Source organism: Aythya marila (assembly GCF_965140915.1).
Source record: "Aythya marila genome assembly, chromosome: 3".
NCBI classification, from domain to species: domain Eukaryota; kingdom Metazoa; phylum Chordata; class Aves; order Anseriformes; family Anatidae; genus Aythya; species Aythya marila.
The window spans coordinates 83,382,681-83,405,713 of NC_139044.1; positions in this window are offsets into that span (position 1 = coordinate 83,382,681).

The following is a 23,033-nucleotide window of genomic DNA, read 5'->3' on the forward strand; positions in this document are numbered from 1 at the left end:
CCAGCTCATCCACCTCTGGAGACTGTGATTGAATAGAAGGATTTCCTGGAATGAAACATGGAGAAATGTTGACCAAAACATTAATAAATGACTGCCATGTACTTATCAAACCTACATCAGTTGTCAAAATCATCATGAGCCCTGTAAGACAATTAAAATGATTAGTATAATTTTTTTTTATTTTATTTTTTATTTTTTATTTTTTTTTGAGAATGAGGAGACAGTAATCCGGTAAAAGAAAGAAGTGCCAGAGTAAAGTCTAGAGTTCAAACAAAATACTTCAGTCTGAGAGTCTGTTAGCTTCAGCTTGTTCTGCAATAGTGCTGAAGAGATTTCTAAATAAACAAATCCATCCACAACAAGATGAAAAGGAAAAACAGGAAGGAGGAGAAGAAGTCTAGTACAGGGCAGGGACATTGGAAATCTGGCTTCTGTTCCCTTCTCTCTCAATAGCTTTGGGTTGACAATAATGACTGTGAAGTAAAGAGATTTTCCCATTTTTCCTGCTTGTATTTTTGTACCCACAATTTACAATTGTGTCCACGAAAATGTCCAAAAATGTCCAAAATGTACCAAAAATGACTACAGTTCATGTCTTCCTAATCCACACCTCAAATTACATGTTTAGGTCTTCGTGAAGAGGTAGCACAGGCTTCATTTTTGGGTGTTCCTTCAAATAACCCCAAGTTTGCTCAGTGGTCGGTACTAAAAAGTGTGCAAGGCAAGACTGTAAATGAACACAGGTCCAGACCTTTGCTGGAGGTGGAGTTCAGATGTAGCTATACTGACCAGCAAAACAGGGGCAGGTAGGCAGAGTGTCTGTAACTACTGAATAATATGCTGCATAATAGCATTTCTATCAGTACACAACTTTCTTTTATTTTCTTTTAAAGGAGTAAGACAATGAGCTCTGTTTTCTACATTGTCATATTGCTTTTTAGATACTTATTTTAAAATAAACTCCTAAATTTCCAGGAAATGGTTACTTCATTATTACAGAGTTACTAGCTGTTATTGCACATCTTGGCCTGTTTCCACAAAAATAGCAAAATAACTTTACCAGATGCCGATGACTCTTTTCTACAGTGGGAGCAAGTCTAGCTGAAATAATGAAATGACATGAAGAATTATGCCATCAAAAAGTGCTTCCTTAAGAAAACACTGAGATTCTTCCTTAGGGTCCAAAACTTGAGCATTCATTTTTCCACTTCAGTTCTGTGAAGGGAATCCTCTGTTCAGACAAGCTCTTTGTAATGTTTAAAAGTTCACTTACAGATAATCAAACATGAACTAAATTATTTTTATTGTTGCAGAGTATGTTTTACTTTTCTTCTTTGTTTTCTTTCCTTTCTACATGCAGTTTTTCCAAGAAAAATTAGCTTTTCATATTTTTTTTCTGGAAGAGGTAAAATGGCAACAACAATTCCACTACTGATACTTAAAGATTTTCAAAACTTGCACAAAATAATATTGGATTCAGAGAATTAATTCAATTCACTGATTGAATTAACAATCAGTGAGATTTTACAACTGTATTTCAATGAATGGACATAATTATGTAACATGGTGGAATTGTACACTCTTTGTACAACTACTATTTTATTCTGTCTATGTAATTTGTGGTGATAAATTTAAATAAGAAGGACTGTATCAGACCTTAGTACTATTAACTCTTCAAAGGAGATTTTTCTTTTCAGTTTGTTTGTTTTTTTTTTTTGCTACAATCATTTGAAACTACTTTTTTTCAAAAGTGTAGTTTAAATGATTGGAGTAGCAATGGAAGTTATAGCGAGCAAAATATTGTAGCTGTCCTACAGTGGAAAAAATAGAAGAAAACAGGAGAGAAAAGAATCACAGTGAATTGACATTGCATATAATCTTGACTTCTCTAACTTCCTAGAATCATAGCATCATAGAATGGCTTGAGTTGGAGGGGACTTCTAAAGATCATCTAGTTATAGTCCCACTAACATGGACAGGGACACCATAGATCAGGGATTCTCAAATTGCCTAAACTGGTTTCTGAACATCTCTGAAAGTTGCCAGTCTCTAGGCAGAGTGATGTTACTATTGCAAATCTGTCCTAAGCATATATACAAGTGGTATGTTAGCATATCGAGCCCAGCTCCTTGAGATAATTGGAATCAGCTTGCAAAAAAAGCCACCATCAGTGGAAAAGGAAGTTATTCTAATGCACATCTTAAGTGCCACTGCTACTTAATAAACACATAATTAGAAACACTATAAATAGAGTACACAAGTTGGTCTTCTGGTTGCTTCAGCTGTAGCAAAAACCTTTACAGTATGTGATTGTGTAAGGCTCTTTTTGCACAGCAATATGATGAAGGAAAGGGTTGGACATGACCTATTCATCAGAATGCTGACATTTGCATCGCGGGGTTAGGGTAACGTGAGATGGATAATAACTTACGTAATGAATTTCTGAAAACCTTTTTGGAAATGCTACCAAGAGGTTGGTTTATTTGTTTTGGACAATCTGAGGTTGGGTCTGTTGGGGAATTTGACCACACATCCCAAATATGTTCCTCAATCCTCTTGCAGAAGAGCACCGCAGGAAAAGAGTCGGAAGATGAGAGTGTGACAGTAGGAAATCTTTGGAAGATGAATAACTGACCATGGAAAAAGAGGCCTGGAGACTCATTTCTTGGAGGATCATTTCTCCCCTCCTCTTGAGAAATATTTCCCATGACCATCAACATTAATCATGACCATCAACATTAATCATGAGCTATGATGCCTTTGTGTTTCATCAAAACCTTGGACATTTAGTTTTAAACTGCATTATTAGTAAACAGACTAATTCAATTATTTGGCAGATTCAGATTTGTACTATTCAGATTCAGATTTGTACTATTTCTAGTACAAAATAGATTAAAAGAATCAAATAAATAAATCTTGGGAGATACCATGAGATAGAACCTCCTTCTGTTTCACTGCACAGGATGTTTTTTTCTTTTTTTCTGACTTGTTTTAAAGCATTTTTCCTTTCTGTTTTTAATCCACAATTTATACTGTACAAATCAGAATGTATTTCTAAAGACCTTTATCTTTCTCAGTGTAGCCACACACAGTCATAAACACATTATAATCTGCTAAACTATTTGTTAAACATAGTTAACAACCTAGTTGTTAGAATACACTATAGCAAATTTTCTTTCTTTAAATGATCAATAGTTGAATATAGCAGAGTTACAATATAAAACATCTGAATAATAAACTGAGATCTAAATTAGTGAACTAAATTATACAAAAACATGGGAACATCTGTCTCCCATTGTATAAAGCATACTTGCTTTGAAAAAAGAGACATCAAATCTTACAATTGTAGTTTTGGATACAGTTTATTTATTGTTCACAGAATAGATCAGTTAATTGAAATATTACACGTTTTTTCTGAGTAAGAATCCCTTTTGCTTTCAATTAAACTTTTGATTACTGATCCTGTAATCGTAGTTGAAGCTCATTTACCTTTAAATTGCAGGATTTCCTGCAATGCTAAAAGCTGCATTCTTGTCTCCTCTTCTCCTGAACAGTCCCAACTCTCTCAGCCTCTCCTCATAGGAGGCTGTGAGAGAACAGGTCAAGACACAGTTTTAAAGTTTTAAAGATATTTTTAAAGTTTTAAAACTTATGTGCTTGTCCTTGAAAAGCACCTTCTTCATAATTTTTTTCTGAAAATTTCCCAAAGTTTTGAGCATTGAATAGATAAATTACTGTCTTAAAGCAAGATTAAATTCATCTTTACAATAGAATTTATTTTATCCACTCTTATAATAGGATAAAAAATGTAATAAGTATTGAGTAGGAATAAATATAGAGAAAAGTAATGTCTCTTAATTAATCTTAAAAATATTAGGGCAAGGAGTTACATCCCCACAACTCCAAAACATAGGTTTCTACCACTCCAGGTGAATGTCGCACTTTGGTAAACTGTTGGCATCAAAAGGACTTTGTTATGTTCTGAAAGCTAAGATCAGCAACTAGTGAAAAACAGAAAAAAAAAGAAGAAGAAGAAAAAAAAAAAGTTAAAGCCCCATTGAAGTTGATGCCAAAAGAAGAGTACATTAAAATTAACAGAATCAGAATCTGGACTTAAAGGTGGAGGAGCCCTGAGAATAAAAACTGTTTAATTGTTACATAATCTATTTACATGTAACGAGCATGTAAGTGTTCAAGAAATTGTATGGAAAGCTTGAAAGGTTAATAATTGAGTTTCAGCATCTCAAAAGATGTCAGTGAAAGAGAAAAAAAAAATCTCTGAAGAAATAAACCGTTGTGTTACCTGTCTCCATGCTTTCCTGCATTGCTTTTAGTATCTCTGCCAACACTTATGTAAAACCAAGCTGAACATATTCTCTTTTCTAAAAGTACCTTAAATCATACAAAGAATAGCTCTGCATGTGGAAAGAATTAACAAGCATGGGGGTTTTTAGATGTGGGAGTTCCTCCTTAACACTCATCAGTGTTGCATGTAAGCTTCAAAACAACTTTTTAATGACTACTCTCTGTGGAAATGTGTAAATAATTCTGGCTTTATTTTTTAGTTAGTTATTTTCTTTAAAGAGTTTTGCAAATAAATGTTTTGATTGTATTTAGTAACCTCAGCTTTTTGTAATGAAAGCCATTTGTTAGAAAATAATACTATATATAAGCTTATCATGTATTGAATTTGTTGATAGAGACCAAGTTTTTACACAGTTGTTTTTTTTAATTTTTAGACTCCCTAACAAAATCATATATATGTTCCTTCTGTATAAATGATGGAGCTTTGTACATGTGGAGTAGAAAAAAAGTTGCCTCATCATTTAAACCTTTACATAAGCTGGAACTGACAGTAGAATCTTTTAACACTATGACAGCGTGATGGAAGGAAGATATGGCACATATAAGCTATAACAGCTAAATCTCACTCTTCCCTATATTGTATCATTTTCTATTAATATAACAAAAGTCAGTGTTCCATGAGCACAATATTTCAGAGAAAGCCTCTTTATACATGAGTGCTGTGAGTGCCTAATGTCACAAGTACATAAAGCTTGAGATTGGTCGTATATGATGTTTTCTTCTAATTACACCTGCATTTCCACAAGATGTCAGTCTGTAAGAACAGTATTATACCAGGCAGTAACAGCAGCTAATAATCCATTTTATCATTGTCTAATCTTCAACAATGCAATGTGGCTAAAGACCAACAGTGATGCTCTATGAAGAAGGCTCAAAGCCCGAAAAAAATCTATAGATTTACGAAGAAATGCCAATAGAGACAAGTCTCTATTTTTAGAGACTAGTTTTTAAGCTTTAAATCTTGACGTTGATTGTTTTGGAACTGAATCAAGTAATTTCAGTAACAGTTTGGTTTATTACATGTAAAGTGCAATAAAATAATTTGAATGGATAGCTGGTTAATACTGGCAGTTTTCAGTGTAATAACTGAAAAGACAAAATCAAACAAAATAGTTTCAGATCAGTAGGTATCTCAATTATCTTTAGTTAATTCACTAATAACATAAGCTACCCAGCCAGCTAACACAGATAACAGTGATTTTTCATTACTGTGAATGGACAAAATAAATTTGAGTTAACATGCTGGTGAGAGAGGATTTAAGAAAGCAACGGGGATTTACCTTCTTCACTTCCATTTATTCCCTTCATATTATTTGCAGGACCAAGGTCAACCCCAGAATAAGAGTCTCCTTTTCCAGTAAACCAACTTTATACTTACGTTTTTAGATTTGTTTATGTTCCTGTATTTTGTAGGGTATAATAAAATTACTCTTTAGCTCTTCCCCTGAGGGGAAAGCAACAATGTTTACAAGCTGTGGGAATTATCCGGAGATATAACTGAGGTTATTATCTACACCCATCACATTGTTTGCAATTAAGAGGTCACCTTGGACTTTCTCCTGCTTTTAAGTAACCCATCTGCAAGTAGTGATTACTAATGGTATTTATTTCATGGCTTTTATTGTTGTTTATTTTAGTCCATTCATAAGCAAGAAATTGCCACCTATTGTTTTAGTCAAAGACTTTTCCCCAGCTTTTCAAGATCCTCCATGTTATTGCAACATTGAGGTTTATATTACGACTAAAGATGAAACAGTAATTTTACTGGTGTAGAGTGTGATGGTTGGCTTGCTAAATCATACAGAAAATGTGTTTTTCTTTATCAATAGCAGCTGCATACACCAATAGCATATGACTTCATCCCTTCTGTAGTAAATAATAGATTACCATAACTTAAGAATAGGTTCACTTAACAATTATGCTTTCACTTTTGAAGGCAAAATTTTACTTTACTTAAGTAATGGTTGTTTTATATCTGTGCCTCTGTTAACATTAGCATCAGTATTTCTGGTACATTTGTATTTCAAAAATTTTGCCCCCCAAAGTTTAGGTGGTTTAGCTTCTGTCAGCTTCAGAGAACATCCTTTCCACTGTAGTATATGATAGCAATTATGATAAATGGAAGTACTTAAATGTACTCTCATTTACAGAAGGGCTTTGTAAATTCACTGCCTTCACATCGGTAATCTACTTCTCACTGTCATCTTCAGGTGTCTCTAACAGAGCTTTGATCTATTCACCTCTAGGACTAGCTGAAAAACTTCTTTCTGAGTTTGTGATGTGGTATTTGGAGAGTCTTTTATTTATAGACAAGCAGATTGGTACTGATTTAATTTTGTTTTATAAGTCAGTGGTAAATAATGTAGGGGGCAGAAGCCTTTAATAGACAATTTTAAAGATGAATGTGACTGACTTGTGCTGCAGTTGCACTTCATCCTCACTGAATACTAAGAATAGAAGTAAGAAAATTTAATTCTGAGGGCTTGTCAGATTTAGGAATATCTCTATACAGTACAGTGGAGCATAGAACAGAGATGTCTGTACTTTCTCATGACTACACTATTTCTGAAACTCAGTTGACCACTACCAGACAGAATCAGGCAGAGCTAAGGTACTGAAATAATGTCATGTGGATGAGTTAGGTCAGGTTGGTGCCAGCACTGACAGGCCTCCATCACATGGCAGAGACACCCTTTTAATCCTTTTCCAGTTGCTATACCACTAAGCATACATTATGCAACATAAAAATTTTACTGTCTTGTCACTTTTAATGTGCTACTCCAAACACCTCTCTTTAAGTTGCCTAAGACTTTGTTCAAAACTGCTTTGCACTGGTCAGTCATATATAAAATCTGAATGGTAAGGGGTTACTGGTGACAGAATAATAGTAAATACTCCTTTAAATAGGAATTTAAACTAAATATATATATATATTTAAAAAAAAATACAGTAAGAGTGCCTAGTCTCCTATACAAAGCCTTGAGCGTTATTAGTCGGTCCACATAATTAGATTTCTGCTGCACTAGAGCAATATTTTTTAGGCTACGGGGTATTTTCTTTAGAAAGACAGATTTATTTAATTTTTATTCCATGTTGTTGTCACCTCTACAGATTATGCAGTTAATGTTTATATTACCTTTGATGGGGAAATGCCTACTGTTTGAAAGATACCCTGAAGATTAGCCAAGCATTTCATCTGACAGTATCCATAAATCATCCTTTGTATCAGAGTGTATTGACCAGCAAATCCCTCCATCCTGGAGAAGAAAAGCCCTAAAGATTGTGTAATGTCATCCCTACAAAGTAACAGGAATAATGGAGGGGTAATATAGATATATATGTGATTGGTGGATCATAAAATCACCCTAACAGGTGCTGGGCTGGTTACCAGTGGATTAATCTGATCAGCAGCTGATGCATTCCTATTTTAAGGTCACACTGTGCTACTTTTCAGCAAGGTCCTCCCACTATGGTGTTTCTCAGGAAATTAAAGAGGTTTATAGGTTAATGATGGACTGAACTGCATTACTGTTACTGGTGTTTGAGGACAATATGGCAGCTCAGTTTTCCACATTTCAGTGTCTCATCCTTTTAGACAGGATGCTGGGATCTCTTGAACAACTCTACTTTTTTGAATGCTTTATTCTTTATATTCTAGACACAAAAGGATAAGCAACTTTATCAGACATAATTACTCAGATGTGGAGATTAGTTCCTTAATAGTTTTTCTTGTATGTTGGAGCTGAGAAGAGGCAGGGTGTCTTTCCTTAGAACTTTTAGGAAAATACACAGGCCTGAAACACTGTGAAACATCTTGCATTACCCATCACCTCTCTGTGCAAGCTTGCTCTTCTGGTCTGCAAATGAAGCAAGGTTGTGAAATATTTTTAATGTAGAGAGATTGAAACTATTTTTAATGCTACATATAATTACATAAGAAATAAAGTTATCAGTAGCTTCTTAGCATATAGTAATACATTTTAGCTGTCCCCGGGAGGTATAAGTAGTGTTATGCTTTACACTTTATTCATGTATCTATTTTTCCAACAAAACAATGACTACTAGGCCAGTCTGAATCATTCTTAAAGGGAGTTTATTTTGCATTATTTGTTTGAGATTTTGCTTTATAAAATCAAATGAAACCTCCCATAACATTATTCACTGAAACAAAATGACTAAAATATTTTCTTTGCCAGTTAAATGATAATTCTTTAAACTGACATGATACATCTTTAGGGCATGTTATTCTCTGAAGCTTTTTTTTTTTTTTTTTTTTTTACCTTATTATAAAACTGTGGTATATAGTTTGCCACTCAGTGTAGAAGTCTTTGGAGTGATTGATAGTATTTTATCCCTTATTCTTTTTCCAAGTACTTTATCAGAGTCTCTGTAGGGATTGCTTCCATCATATAAAATACTTGACAATATTGATGCTTAGTAGGCCAAAATCATGTCTCCCTTTATTTCTTGGGCAGCCTCTAACACAGGGGTACTAATTCTCTAAGTCTCCAAAACATTAACATCAGAATAATATATACTTCTGAATGAGATTGCCCACTCTAGATATGAAGAAATTACTATATATAACTGCTGATGTATTTGAGAGTTCTTTGTCAGTATGCAGTAGAGCTTTCAGTATAGCTTGGACTATTATCTTTGTAATGTGCCACATATATAGCTTTATACTGAAGAACAGATGTTAGAGCAAACAAAATCAGAATAAAAATGTAAATATATGTCTTTTATTTTTTAAAAACTAAACAGCATTTTCTATAATGTGCAATTCTATTTCAGACTCTATCCTGATACTTCACAGTAACAGAAATTGTGAAACACCAGTATTTTTTTCTTATTTTTAAATTATTTTTAATTATTTTTTTTCCAGGCATCTCCTTTCTTATCTCAATTTTCTAAGTTGTTAATTCCATTGGAATTCTCAAACTTGAACAATTCAAAGTAAAAGGGTTCAGTAAAACCTGTCTGCCCCCTTTACTGTAAATTAATAGCACTATTGAGGGCTTTTAATTTACTGAGGCAGTAATTATAGTTAAAACTTTTTATAAAGTTATACCTAATGAATGATTTAGAAGTTTGAAGAGTGAATGGCTTTGTTGTTCTAATATCCGTTATTTCTATCCTTTTTTTCACATCCATTATTGACTTTTAAAAGGCTGCCCCTTTCAGATAAGCAAGAGTCTGAAGGAAAAACAAAGAACTATCTTCTTTAGCCTGTACTCTTACATAATCTTGATCTTGTGAAATGGATTTATCCATATTCTGTATATATCTTAGTTACAATAAGTGCAGAGACAGTGAAAGAAAGGAATGTCTATGTTTTATCTGTAGCATGGGATGTTCAATCCATCTTTTCTCAACACTTTGAAAATAAACACTTCCCACTGAAACCACAACAATCTTCCTGACTTTTCACTTCTTACATTTTTTACTCAAACTTCTAAAGAAGCAATTTTTCAATTATAACACAGTTCTCTAACTTGTGTTTGTGCTTTGGAAGTCTGATAGGGAACACTTGACCTTGAGAGCTGGGAGGAGGGGGAGAGTAGAGAAATAGGATTTCTAACTAGTTTCTTTATATAATACTCTTCAGAATGAGATTTTCTATGTCTTACAAGTCTCATCTTTGCCTTTCTTGACACCCTACAGATGAAAACCCTGTGAATGAGATAGTTCTTTATTTCATGTTGCCTCTCTGCTTTTAGTCTTCCATCAAACTTAATTCCTTGCATGTTTGCTTCTGAAATACCCATTTCATTTTTTTCTTAGGCTTTTTTAGCACAGCTCCTCTTGATGTTTTCCCTAGAAGCTTTTTTATCTAGAAGCTTTAATGGGGAATCTAATTCAAATGGTACTGCCAGGTGCTACTATTCTTGTTTTACAGAGACTCACAGAGAGTGCATTGCATCTTTGAAGATCAATTTCAGGCCTATTTCTTGTTACTTCTCTTCAAGATACTCAGCTAATCTGCTTCTTTTAGGTCTATTGCCATAAGGAAGGAAAATCCTATCTGTGCCAATACAGTGAAGCATTATGTTGTAACACATGATGATTCGGAAGTACCAGGAACAGTTACAGGCAGAGCAGGAGACCTGGAAGACTAATCTGTCCGTCTCGAAGGGAAGACTGATACTCTGTGCAAGGCCAGATGGACACCCTCTGACAGGAGAGACAGTAATGAAACTGTACAGTATGGCCCTCTGAGACTCAGAGAATGGCTGGAGGTTTTGGAAGGTGTTGACAGAGGGCTCGGTCTCACTATCTCTTGGTTGTTCAGAACATCCATCATGGGCTTTGCTAATATCACATGACACATTCCAAACATGGATTCTCATCCAGGATTAAAAGAATGTGAACCTGTGGAATCCTGCAGACCCAGTCTCGTATAGATCAGCATGATAGTCCAGTATTGACAGTCCATCTTAATGAAGGTCTGTCCTCCACTCAAGTTCATGCTTACCCTCAAGACATTATCATCACATTCCAGTGCCATGTCACAACCTGCATCCTGCACTTGGATGGCTACAATACAGTCATAAGGGGTACTGTTCCATCAGACAGCCTTGTGGCCCCAAATCAAAGTGCCATCAGACTACAGCAGAAAAGACAAGATCCTTTATATGGACACTAGCTCAAATTTGATAACTACTATCACTAATATTTATATAGCCTGAGGGTATTTGGTGTGTGCTCGGGAAATTCTCTGGTTGCTTCTAACTTCACTAGTTAGCTTCTCTGGGCAGTCATTAATTTTCCTGCCAGACATTTGTATGTCTACTTTTGTTGCTAGATGTATGTCTGCATATATATAACAGTTGTGCATCTACTTGCAGATCTCCATTACAAATTCTGGGCAATTTATCACTTATGTATATACTTGCTACAGACTTCTACTTCAGCATACTTCCACACATAGGGCTGAGATAATTTTCTCCTCAGTGATCTGGGTCTTGAGTATTTTTGCATCTGGCAGTGCATATCCTTATCTCATCTTCATAATTCCAGCATTCTCTAAAGGCCAGAAACATCTCTACTATTGTCTGACCGTCTCAGCAGAGGCTATACAACCATTATATAATTGCTTTCAGATTCTTCACAGTTCTGCTTTTAAAATGGACATGTAGCTAGCTTTGCTGATGCTTCTGAATGAGTTGATAAGTTTAAATATTTTCATGCTCCAAGGTTACCTTAGCTTAAAATTCAGCTGTGTACACCGGTGGCTTCTACAAAATACATCTGTGTAGTTTTGATAATAAAATTAGGGTGCCTTAGAGTTCTAGTACATGGGTCTGAGTAACCTCAGGGATGATAAATCACTAATCTCTTTTTCCTTGAGAATAATTCTTAAGCATTTAACATAGCGTTGCACTTACTGTCTCCCCTCCATCTCACTCTTCCACAACCATCACCCCACCACCCCAGAAGTCTCTGGGAGTTTACAAAGTCAGAATTTAGAATTCAGAGTAGCTCAGCTGGAAGGTACCTACAAAGGTTATCAAGTCCAACTGCCTGACCACTTCAGGGCTACCAAGTGTTATGATAACCTTTTCATTAATTAGTGCCTGTAGGCCCGTAGGCCTGTGCCTATGCTGATTTGCCTTTGCTTTTTCTTTTTTTTTTTTTTTTTGGTGCTCTCTGTGGGGGTCTGCAAGAAGTACCATATCAGAATTTTAACCTTTTTAAGTTGAAATTCATTTCTTTGCTTCCTGATGACAGAAATGACATCTTTGTGTTCCTATACCTAAAAATGAAAGGTATCTCTGAAAATCCTCCTAGGATGTGTGTTACTGTCAGAAACATCCAGCTACACTAATTGACACTAGTGTGACTACCTTAGTAGTCACAAGATACTGGTAACAATAGTGTTATTCTTCTACTGCATATTTTAGTCCAAATTACAATTTCTAGATTCTTTATCTGTCTGCTTATGGATGAAATGAAGTGAAGAATGATTTTCTCATCCACTAGTATTTGTCAATATTTAGGTGTGGTATTGGAAAATATTATTTTTTGCCAGATCCATAACATTTGAAGAATATTCAAATAAAGGTTTTGGGCATTTGATAGTTTAGTACTTTTGTTTACACTGTTTGGGTTTTGCCTTGCTTCACTGGATGCCAAGCCATTTTTGACATTTCTTACTCTAGAGAAGAATCGTTTTTCCATTTGCTTGAATACTCCTATTATATGTTCCTTTATTTACAGAATACTGAAGGCAGATGATGTTGTGAGTCAGTCAGTTTATTCACTTTGAAATGACATATATCTGTGAACTGAATCCTTCAAAAAGATCTTGCTAGCTTTTAGGTGTTTTGCTAAAATCCCAGCTATGTCAGACTGTATTCTCAAGGATGTTTTTTTGTTGTGCCTGCATATCTGTTACACTAATTGTCTCAGACTTAATCATTTTAAATTCCTACTTTTTTTAATTTTTTTTTTCTGGAAACAGTGACTTTTATAGTTTTTGTACAACTTTCATATTCTTAAATGTTCTTATATTTGTGATTACTGTTGCTCATACAGTCATCTCAAATTGATTTGTCATTAATATACATAAAAGGGTCATCATGATAGACATCCTCTTTTGGGAAGATCCCTACCACAGTACTGTGAATGGAATACTGGTTCTTTAAGGTCCAGATGTGACTTCAGAAAATGGAAGCCAAATTGTTTTTTAGGGTTTTAGGCTGGATAGTACTGAACTATGGTTTTGTTTAAATGTTGATTATGAAATCACCATAAATATATTCATATTTCAATACAAAATGCTACTATACAAAATTGGTAATTTTCTGAATCTCCCACCACTGCAATTCCAAACCATTTTTGCTTTTTTAGGTAAAATTGACAGCGGTAAATTGCTGTTCATTAGCAAAACATGAAAAGATGCTACGAGAATATTCCAAATCTGTAGATGCTAGGCTAACAGAGAATGACTGCAGCTTCTTACTGTATCTAGCCTTTCAGTTAATAGCTTTAAACTATGACTTTTGGAGTATGCACTCTTAGATCACGAATTTAAACCATGTTTCACGTGGTTTAAATAGAATAACCAAGAGACAATATTAATGGAAATTTTGATATCTAAACTAATGAACATTTATTTAGTAGTAATTGTAATACTTCATTGTTGTCATATTAAAAGAGAAAAAAAAGGTTACTGTGAATACAAAAATCTGGCAATTTCTATGTGGCAGAATTAAATTAGTGCCAGACACAAAGACTGCCTGGAATCTGCCTGGAATGTTCCTGGAGTTTGTATGCATATATAGACTTTATGTCAGAACCAGTGGTACTGATTCTGAGCCTCAGTTTAGTAAACCTATTTCTCTGGAGAGCACTTGACCATATGCGGTCTTGAAAAGGAATAACACTTTAAGAGGTGTTTCAGTGTTCTATTGATTCAACGGTACTTTTTTTGGGAAAACTAGTCTTAAAAAGACTTGCATGTTCTCATAGACAAGAAGTGGTTAAACTGGTTATTGAAAACAAGAAAAGAAACACAAAATTCCTCCCCAGACTCAAAAGCTTTTCATCTTTTGCAAAGATAGTAAGGAGAGTATTTTTACCTCTGCTTCCAGTATAAAAATGGAAGGTTTTCCATTTATGTAGCTTGGCAGCAGCTTTGCCATGTGGAAGGTGTTTGTTTATTTTGCTAATGTTGAGTTCCATTCTTTTATATTTGTTTTCTTTTTCTTTTCTAGGGTGATAGGTTTGAAGCAACAGGATGAGAGATCTCAAGCATGCTGCTAAATGTTGTGGTCTGACAAAACTACATGGCTTCCTTTATCAAGACAGCTGTGTTTTTATATAAACAATCTTAATTTGGCCTGCAGAAGGATCACGCCTGATACTCAAATGTACTACCTTGGAAGGTCACCTTGACTTCCCCAAGGAGCTTGCTTCAAGGCATTCAGGATGCCAGACCAGAAAGCCTCACAGACTGAGGTATATTTATTGTTTACTACTTAGGAAAATAATACTGCAGTATTCCAAATACAACAGCTTCCAAAATAGCAAAGAAAGTTACTGCTGCTCACAAAATAATTTTGGAATAAATATTGCTGAATGGACTACTTCATTTTGATAATCATTCCTACTATGGATCACAGGGAATAGTTAAACTGTAATAAATTAGGCTTCATTTAAATAGATCTTTATAACAGTTTACTGGCTTTTCATAGATGTTATTATGATTGTTCAGAGAAGCAAGACATGACTGGGCAGATGAGTAATTCATAGGATTATGATTATTATCTCTGCAATATGTAGCAATTAAAGAAATTGGTCTTTTATTTTAATAACAATTGATTATAGATAACTTGGCCAATGCCTAGAAAGACTCATTATAAAGAATGTCAAACATGAGTTGAAAGATGCTGTCCTGTTTATTAAAAATGAGTTACACTAACATCATTAGGTTTGTTTGTTTGTTTTACAATGCCAAATGTTAACAGAAAAAGAAACCATCAATCTCTATAAATTGTAACTGGGTACTAAAGCCAGTTCTGAAACCTAGTGTGGTTTTCCTTCTTCATCTTCATTTTCCTTCTTCTATCTCTAAGAAACAACCCATCTTTTTTACTTTCAGATGAATGCTAATGTATATTATTTGGACCAAATTGCTAATCTACCTTATCAAAGAGTGTTTTTTTTCAGTCTTAGTGCATCACATTTCATTAAAGAAGCAGAAGAAGGGAAGCTGTTTTGCAATGTAGCTTGTAAACTTTTCAGTATCTTGTCTCTTTTTGTGTGTAACGAAACACACAGGAAAATGTTCTGAAAGAATTTTTTGAAGCCATGGTTAATATTTCAGACATAAAATGCCAAAATCAAGATTTCCACAGCAACAAATAGGATATCATGTAGGATCTTCAAAATGTTATGCAGTCAGATATACCAGGGTAGACATGGGGGTCTGCAGAAAGCTTTTGAACACTGTTTGTTTTGTGCACCATCACTTATGTCATCTGATGTACATCTGCATTCCTTCTATGTGGGTAAGGTTTTGTCTTCCTGTATCTGTGCACATATACAGAGTTTTGTCCATTTCTCTGTTTTAAAGAGTTTTACAGTCTACTATCAGAAATCCCTGAAAAGAAGCTTTGCTGATCTTGACTGCATCTCTCTCCAGACTAAAGACCTTTGTGTCTAATCAGATCCATGATCATGTAACTGAAGATTTTTAGGATGCATCCATGCCTAAGAGCAGAATATTGTAGTATATCCAAGATTATAGGTTTTATTACTGTTTCTTATCAGTAAATATTCAACAATGCAGAGCCAGGATCTCTTTCTGTAGGACTCGAAGACTGAAATTAAATCTAAAACACTTGCACAGACTCAGAGAAGGGCTCTTCAATGAAACAATATCTTAGTGTAATGAATGTTTATTTCTAAGAGGATGTAATTTATGTCTGAAGTGAAACTTGGGACGAAATCCACTTACTAGAAATTATTAATATGTTTTTCTTCATATAATTAATTTATTCTTTGCATGAATATACATATAGGAACATGCACAACAAATAACGTACCTTTTTTCTTTTCAAAATAATGTCTCAACTTTGTTAGAAGTTTGAGTATTGTTTTAATATCTATCATGAAGTTTCGTGAATTTTCAAAAACCCACAGCTAGGTGGAATGGAAAAAAAATGTTCTCTTGAATATTCAAAGGATATTCTATTCTGTCTAATTACTTTAATATAAAAAAACTATATGATTTTTGTAGGGCAAATCAGCACCAAATCTCATCGTAGTGAGCACATGATATAAATATAGCTGATCATTTTTCCTTTTTATTTTGTATTTTTGCTCAGGAAGACTGGTCTATGAAACCATAGGTCATTTACGCTTGTGTAGCTTGAGGGCCACACATGACTGTGGAGCACTTCCCTCCTGGAATTAGGCTTTGCAAGGCTTGATCTCAGACTTCCTTGTAGACGTTCCTCAGCTTATTCATCCAAATGATCTGTGAACTAAAACTTTCAGCTTCTGTTAAGTATGATGATAACTGTGACACTGATTATGCTGTAAATTTGGGCATTTGCCTTCATACTTATATATTTGAGACAGAACTAACATGCAGCAGTTTTCTGAAGCATTGTTGCTGAAAAGCTGAAAGATTCTTAAGGTTCTGTTTCTTTAAAACACATCTTCCATGCATATATTAAGATGTTGAAAGTAAGTTCAGCAAAAAGTGTTTGGGTTTTTTTTGTGTGTTTGTTTGTTCCCCCCCGTCCCCATGGGAAAACCTTTTTCAGATGAAACTGAATCTTACAATACCAGAAATCCTGAACTTAGCTTAGTCCTGGACTTCTAAGAGGTGGGTAGAATACCTTTCAATCTAAACTTGCAAGAGCTATTATAATACTCTGCTATCATATTAGATTTAGACAAAACTATTTCAGATCTCCTTATCGTTATTCCATCGTATTGATGGAACAGCTAAGTTGCTTTTTCCTGCCACTTCATTAAGAAAAAAGATTCATCTCAACTTGTCAGAATCCAGTCAGGTCAGTATCACAAATTTTACATAGATAAAATGGTAACACTGCCTGTTGCTTTCCATCATCAGCTCTCAGTAAGATTTCTTCTAAATAATAACTGAAGTGCACTAGTGATGCTATTCAATCAGATCTAATACCTTTCTTCAAGTTGGTTATTACTAGGAATGAGTCCACATTACAAAACTTCCAGCATAGTAAATGCAAGTCAAACACGGCAAAACTAATTTCATGTAAGCACCAAACTGGTATAGTACTGAGCAATGGTAAAATCTTTTACTTACACTGTGCAGTCACAAAGACAGAATTGGATTCATAGACCGTTTAGACATTTCTTTGGCAAATATCTATGTTTATGTAATGAAAAGGGAAATTGAAATATGAATAGGTGATTTCATTTCTCATTATTTACCTCTCTGTTACCGGACAACTTGAAATATTTCAGATATTCATCTGGAGTTCAAAAGGAGATAAACAATAATTCACATACAATGAATAGTTATTGCTTGGCAGTTCCTCAGGACAGCTATTTGTTAATATGTCACTTTAAGAATACATGTAAGCATATTTTTGAAAATTCAAACAACTTTTAAATACTTCATAGAGTGGTATAACTGAATGTCATATTTAACTACTTGCCTCCCTACCAGTCATGATATCATTTCATTTTGCCAAATACCACAGAGTTAATTGACATTAATCCTTGGTTGGCCTATTGTTGTCAGAAGCTATCACCTCTGCTGGTACTATTTTAGCAACATAGAATGGACTAAGTAGTTGTGATGTGGCTAAATAGAGCATATTTACTTGCCAGTACTTTCATTTCAGGTCTTCCCTTGTGAGAAAGGTGATACAAAGTATTTTTAAATTAAAAAAAAAATAAAAAATTGCTGTAAAGCTCATTTTTGTATTCTTCTGTGGCTTCCATTAGACTGATGTGTCCCTACTGCTAGTTAAGTCTGTGGAGATTTATTTTTCAGCATGTAATAGAATTTTCTATAGAAAGTTGTTGTTTGGTTTTGTTTTTTTTTCTTTTCTTCAAAGGTCTTTCTCGTCAGGTAAATGTAAATTTGATGCAATTAAAAGGCATGTGCAAAGAGATAAGATCATGGTACAGCATAGCTGATGTTAATGCTCTGAGATCACTTTTCAGACTGAAAAATTGATCATTATATCAATGCTAGTTGTCACTAAGCTCCAGAATGCAGAACTGCAAATCAGTAGTCTGGAAATACAGAAGAAATCATGCACAGGCACAAAGTAATCATTGCCTTCCTAGAGGATATGTGGTGGGTTAGCTTATATTGCATACTAAGCTTAGGATAAAGGAATTGCTTCCAATGATGCTGAAAAACACCTTGTCCTGAATGCAGAGAAAATGAAGTGCCTCTTTTACAAAGACTGCTTCATTAGATATCCAAAATGTAGGTAGGAAATGTAGGGGTAGAATGGACAGACACGTTTCTTTGTCTACATAGAGCTAGTTAAAAGCAAGGTGGACTACATGTATGTATGATCTCACCGACAGTCGTAAAGACTGAAAGTAAAGAACTCATCACAAAGAAGTGTAAAGAATGGATGTCACTTTGAAAACAAAATTAACAGACTCAGTAAAGGAATTCCCAGATGAGAATTCTTAGGCTATGAGGTACAGTATCACATGGTTTAATAATTTATTCTGTTCTTTATCTAAGACAAAGTGTCATAAATATCATTAGATGCAATATCTTCTATTGTGTTCGTCAGTGTTTGTTTCTTTATCCCTTTTGATATTAATATTTCATGCACTTATATTAACGTTGTTTATATGTATTATTATCTCAACTGTACCTAGTGAATGCACGTGACAATAAACACAAACTGAAATACAAGAAATTCAATTAAACATAAGAAAAAAAAAAGCATTTTTACAGTGAGAGTGGCCAAAGACTAGAGTAGGTTGCTCAGAGGTCACAGAACCTCCATCTTTGGAAATGCATAAACCCAGATGAACAATACTGAGGAAACTGTTCTATTTGTCCCGTCTTTGACTAGTAGGGTTGGCTACACAATATCTAGAAGTCCCTTCCAACCTCAACTATTCTGTGAAGTAATCTATGACTATGTTTAGTTAGTAGTAGTTTTGTTTTGTTTTGTATTTGTACTTACAGATCTGCTTAGAACTGATTGTAAGAAAAGTGTAAACTCATGCTAATGCCATTTTGTGTTGGAACCCTGAAACATTCCATGTTGCGGTACCTTCAGTAGGTTTTTCTGAAGTTGAATGCATTACAGGAGTAGACAATAAAGAGTCTCAGTTTATTTTGTATCTTGATGAGAAATCTCTCGCTAGTATTGATGTAGAAGGAAAACAAAATCAAACTTTGCACGTAACTAGTAATGCCTACAGAATGAAAAAGCACCACGTACTTGCATTAAAAAATACTGCAGAGCAAAAGGGACAGGAAGCACATCGTCTAGAGCAAGTATAGTCTTGGCATAGCTGATATCTGGATAATGTGAGCAAGTGATTTTTCTCAAGCTAGATTTCCAGGCTAATCAGTCCCATTTCCAGTATTTGTACCTGAGGTCAACATTTTTAATTTTTCAAGAATGCACCGTTTTGGGTAGAGTGGGAGATCACATAAGCAGTCTCACTGAGCTGCCAGTCAGAAGTAGCCGTGCTGGCTGACAGCGTGTCAGTTCCTGTCGTGCTCTTCCACCGCTGCTCTTGGCTGCGTGCTCATGGTGGTCGGAGATTCCAACGTTTCCTGTTCAGCCGCCGGATGGAAAGGAAGCTCCATGTGCTTCCTGGTGTGAGAGGTGGCACAGGCAGCGGGGCGGCCAGTAAAAGCAAATGCAGAAGAATGTGACAGGATTTGGTGACCTCTCAGAGCGAGGCTTTGTGTCATCCTGCTTGAAAGCAATCACTGGTGCTTGTGTATAATTAGTTGTATGACTAAGCCCTTATCCACAGACCCAAAACAAAAAGAATTAGAGAGTTTAAAGGTTTAGAGATCCTTGATTATTGTTTCCGCTTTCTTTCTTAAATGAATCTTATGATACATTTCTGGACTTAGATCAGTCAGGGTTGTATCACTCTTGTATCACCTCAGAAAACAAGGCTTATACTGATTGTTTCAGTTAATTTCATGCTTATGCAAAGTGCCAGAAAAGCTGATAGAATTAAAGCTCTCTTTTTCTGGAATGATACTCCTCTAAGTTCTATGCTATGCCTTCAAGCTCTGCTTGAAACGTGTTTGCTGCATCTTAAATCTCTCTTTTTCCATATTTTCTGACCTATCTTGGATCCCATAGCAGTTGGTGTAAATCATCATAACACCCTAAAATTAATTCACACTGTGCTGGCTTACAGGAGGTAAGGCTTTTGCCCAGAAAACAATGTAGGAATGTGGAATGTCTCTGAGTATAGAAACAACAGATCTGTTTAAACTAACTTGGAGGTGGTGCATTCAACCAGAGCCAGAATGAATCTGAAATGGCCGCAGCTGCATGCAGTCCTGTGACACAGCTGCTGCTCCAGCAAAGGCCTCAATTTGCTGGCATGATGTCCTCCCAGGAGGAGTAGCACCCTGGCAGTCCATCCACTGTCCATGAGTTCCTCATGACACCGGAGTGGGGGTAATTCACCAGGCTGAGATGGGGCAAGGGAAGGTGGCAGTGGTGGAAGGCACTGTGCTTCAGGAAATCTCAATCCTGTTTTTGGTTCTGCCATTGTCTCCTTGTCCTCCCTGGATAAGATAAGCCCATGGTGCTCTGTCATGGGGTCTGCAGGCTCTGTAAACTCCTGTCTAGCTCAACAGTCAACAAAATAGTTCACAGCAGTGTTAGGATATCGGCATCTGATTTTTGGCAGGGTTCAGGTAGTTTATCTGCTTCAATGCTTTGCATTTCCTGTTAATTTCAGTTCATTCCTCCTATCTGCTAGTGGGTTTTTGTTTGTTTGCTTGTTTGTTTTTGGTAACATTATCTCTGCTTTCTATAGTTGAAGAGAATTTTTCTCCATTATCTCTGGCTTTACCATTGTCCTTCTGAGCAGTACAGTCTCTAGCTCATACAGAATGCACTACAAATGGCAAGTTATCTTAAGGTAACTATGCTAGGGAGTTGTTATTTATTTTATTTTATTTTATTTTATTTTTTATTTTTTCCCCTGGAGAGAAACAGATGAATTGCTACTGTAAACATTTCTTTTTTAAACAGAAATTTTTAGGGCTTTAGTATTTTTAATCTGTTTCTTGTAAAAAGAAAAACAAAACAAAACAAAAAAGACAAAATCATTGCTCTCTGTTAAAATGTAGATCACTTAAATACTATCACAGCAATTAGTTTTCCATAACAATCAGTTTATCTTAATTTAATACTTTTGTTTTTTTCCCCAAACCATTCCTCTTTCATGAATTTTTCTTCCATTACGCACACTATCTTGCAGACTTTCAGCAGAAAAATAACCGGTTCTGGTCACTGTTCTACTTCTCATCGTGAGTGAACCTGCAGCCTTTCCTGCTCTTCACCAGTCACTTCCCATCGCACCAGATGCCATCTCTTCTTACCCACTGGACACTTGCCTTTTTTGCAAATAGCGTTTGTATGGTCATTCACTCTGGTCACATGCACTGATGCCAGGCATGTTGTCTCTAATTTAGGTTAACCATGGTTCTGCAGTCATAGCCAGGATTGAAGAGAGTGGTCACAAGATTGTGTAACTAGCTCACTGTTATTCATTGTTATTATATTTTCTTCAAATTCTTCTGTGTTTCAGTTAAAAAAAAAAATACTGAAAAACAAGTTTATTTACTTTTCTTTGTCTTCCAGTTGACTTATCTGATGCACATTTGGAAGAAAAATAAATCTCCATTTAATAAACAAATCCACTTTATTGAACTAGGTTATTAGTACCTTTACTTGCAAAGAATTTTCCTGTTTAGCGTCTGATTCTTTGACATTTCCAGAAAGGGACACAGCAAGACGTTGTCTGGCCTAACACCTGAATCCACCCCATACTGAAATATGAAAACATGAGGCGTGCTGACTTCAGCTCCCATGAAGTATTATCTTGACATTGAAATAAATCTGTTTTTCATTTGAAATTTTTCAGTATTTGAAGTTCTGCCATAAGTTTCATCAGAATTGTCTGTAGAAGATAAAATATTTTTTTACCGGCTGTGCTCAAGACACAATAATCTAGTTCCAGCAGAAAATATCCCGTTTCAGTGTGCTTGATTCTTTTTCTCCAGTATTTCAACTCACAACAGAGCAGCAGCTCATCTGTTAGGATGGTAGTACCAGGAAAATGTTTGGGAAAGGATGAGATGGGGGAGAAAGTTATGTGACCCAGATGTTTTGCACTGCAGTATTGGACAAAAAGAGACATAATGAGTGGGGAAGAAGCATGAATTCTAGCTGCAATGTTCTGTATTTCTGCAAATAGGGGGAACTGGACAACTTATTAGAAAAGAAAGCCCAGAAACATCTATAAATAGGGCACAGGTAGGGACAAACAATGTTCTAAATGGATAAGGCAAAACACACTTTCTATACCTTAAGGACGAGTTGGAGAGGAAGACATTGTCCAATACCACTTAACTCTTCAGTTTGTATAATGGTATGAAGTCCTCCAAGGACATGACCAAAATTTCCCCAAGATATTCAGGAGGTCAGGGATATTATAAGTGAAGGGAAAGCCTCTTAAGCTGCTAAAATTTTAATCTATTGAACATGTGTGGACTTCCTTCCCCACCCTTCCCAATGGCATGAAACTTAATCAGCTAGGGTCAGGTTCCAGAGGGATGACAAAAGGCACATCCTTGATACAAAGGGGGTTTACTCCTTCCTCTATCCACCCCAGGTTTTAATCTGAAACTTGAAACACTCAGTTTAAGGTCACAGAAGTTAGTTCATATGGACAAAACTTTTTCTTTTTTTTTTTCCATAGCCTTGTCCTTCAAAGCAGCTAAGCTATTTTTTCTGTAATATTCCCAAAACAAACAGAAAAAAAAAAAAAAGAAAACTGGCCCAATGTAGACACGTAAGATGGAAAATTTTACCCCAAATGACTGAAACTTGGCAAAGCTACTAGCACCTGAAAAGGGCAATTAAATGGGAGGTGTCAGGGAATCTAAATAGGTTGTACTATTAGTTTTGGCT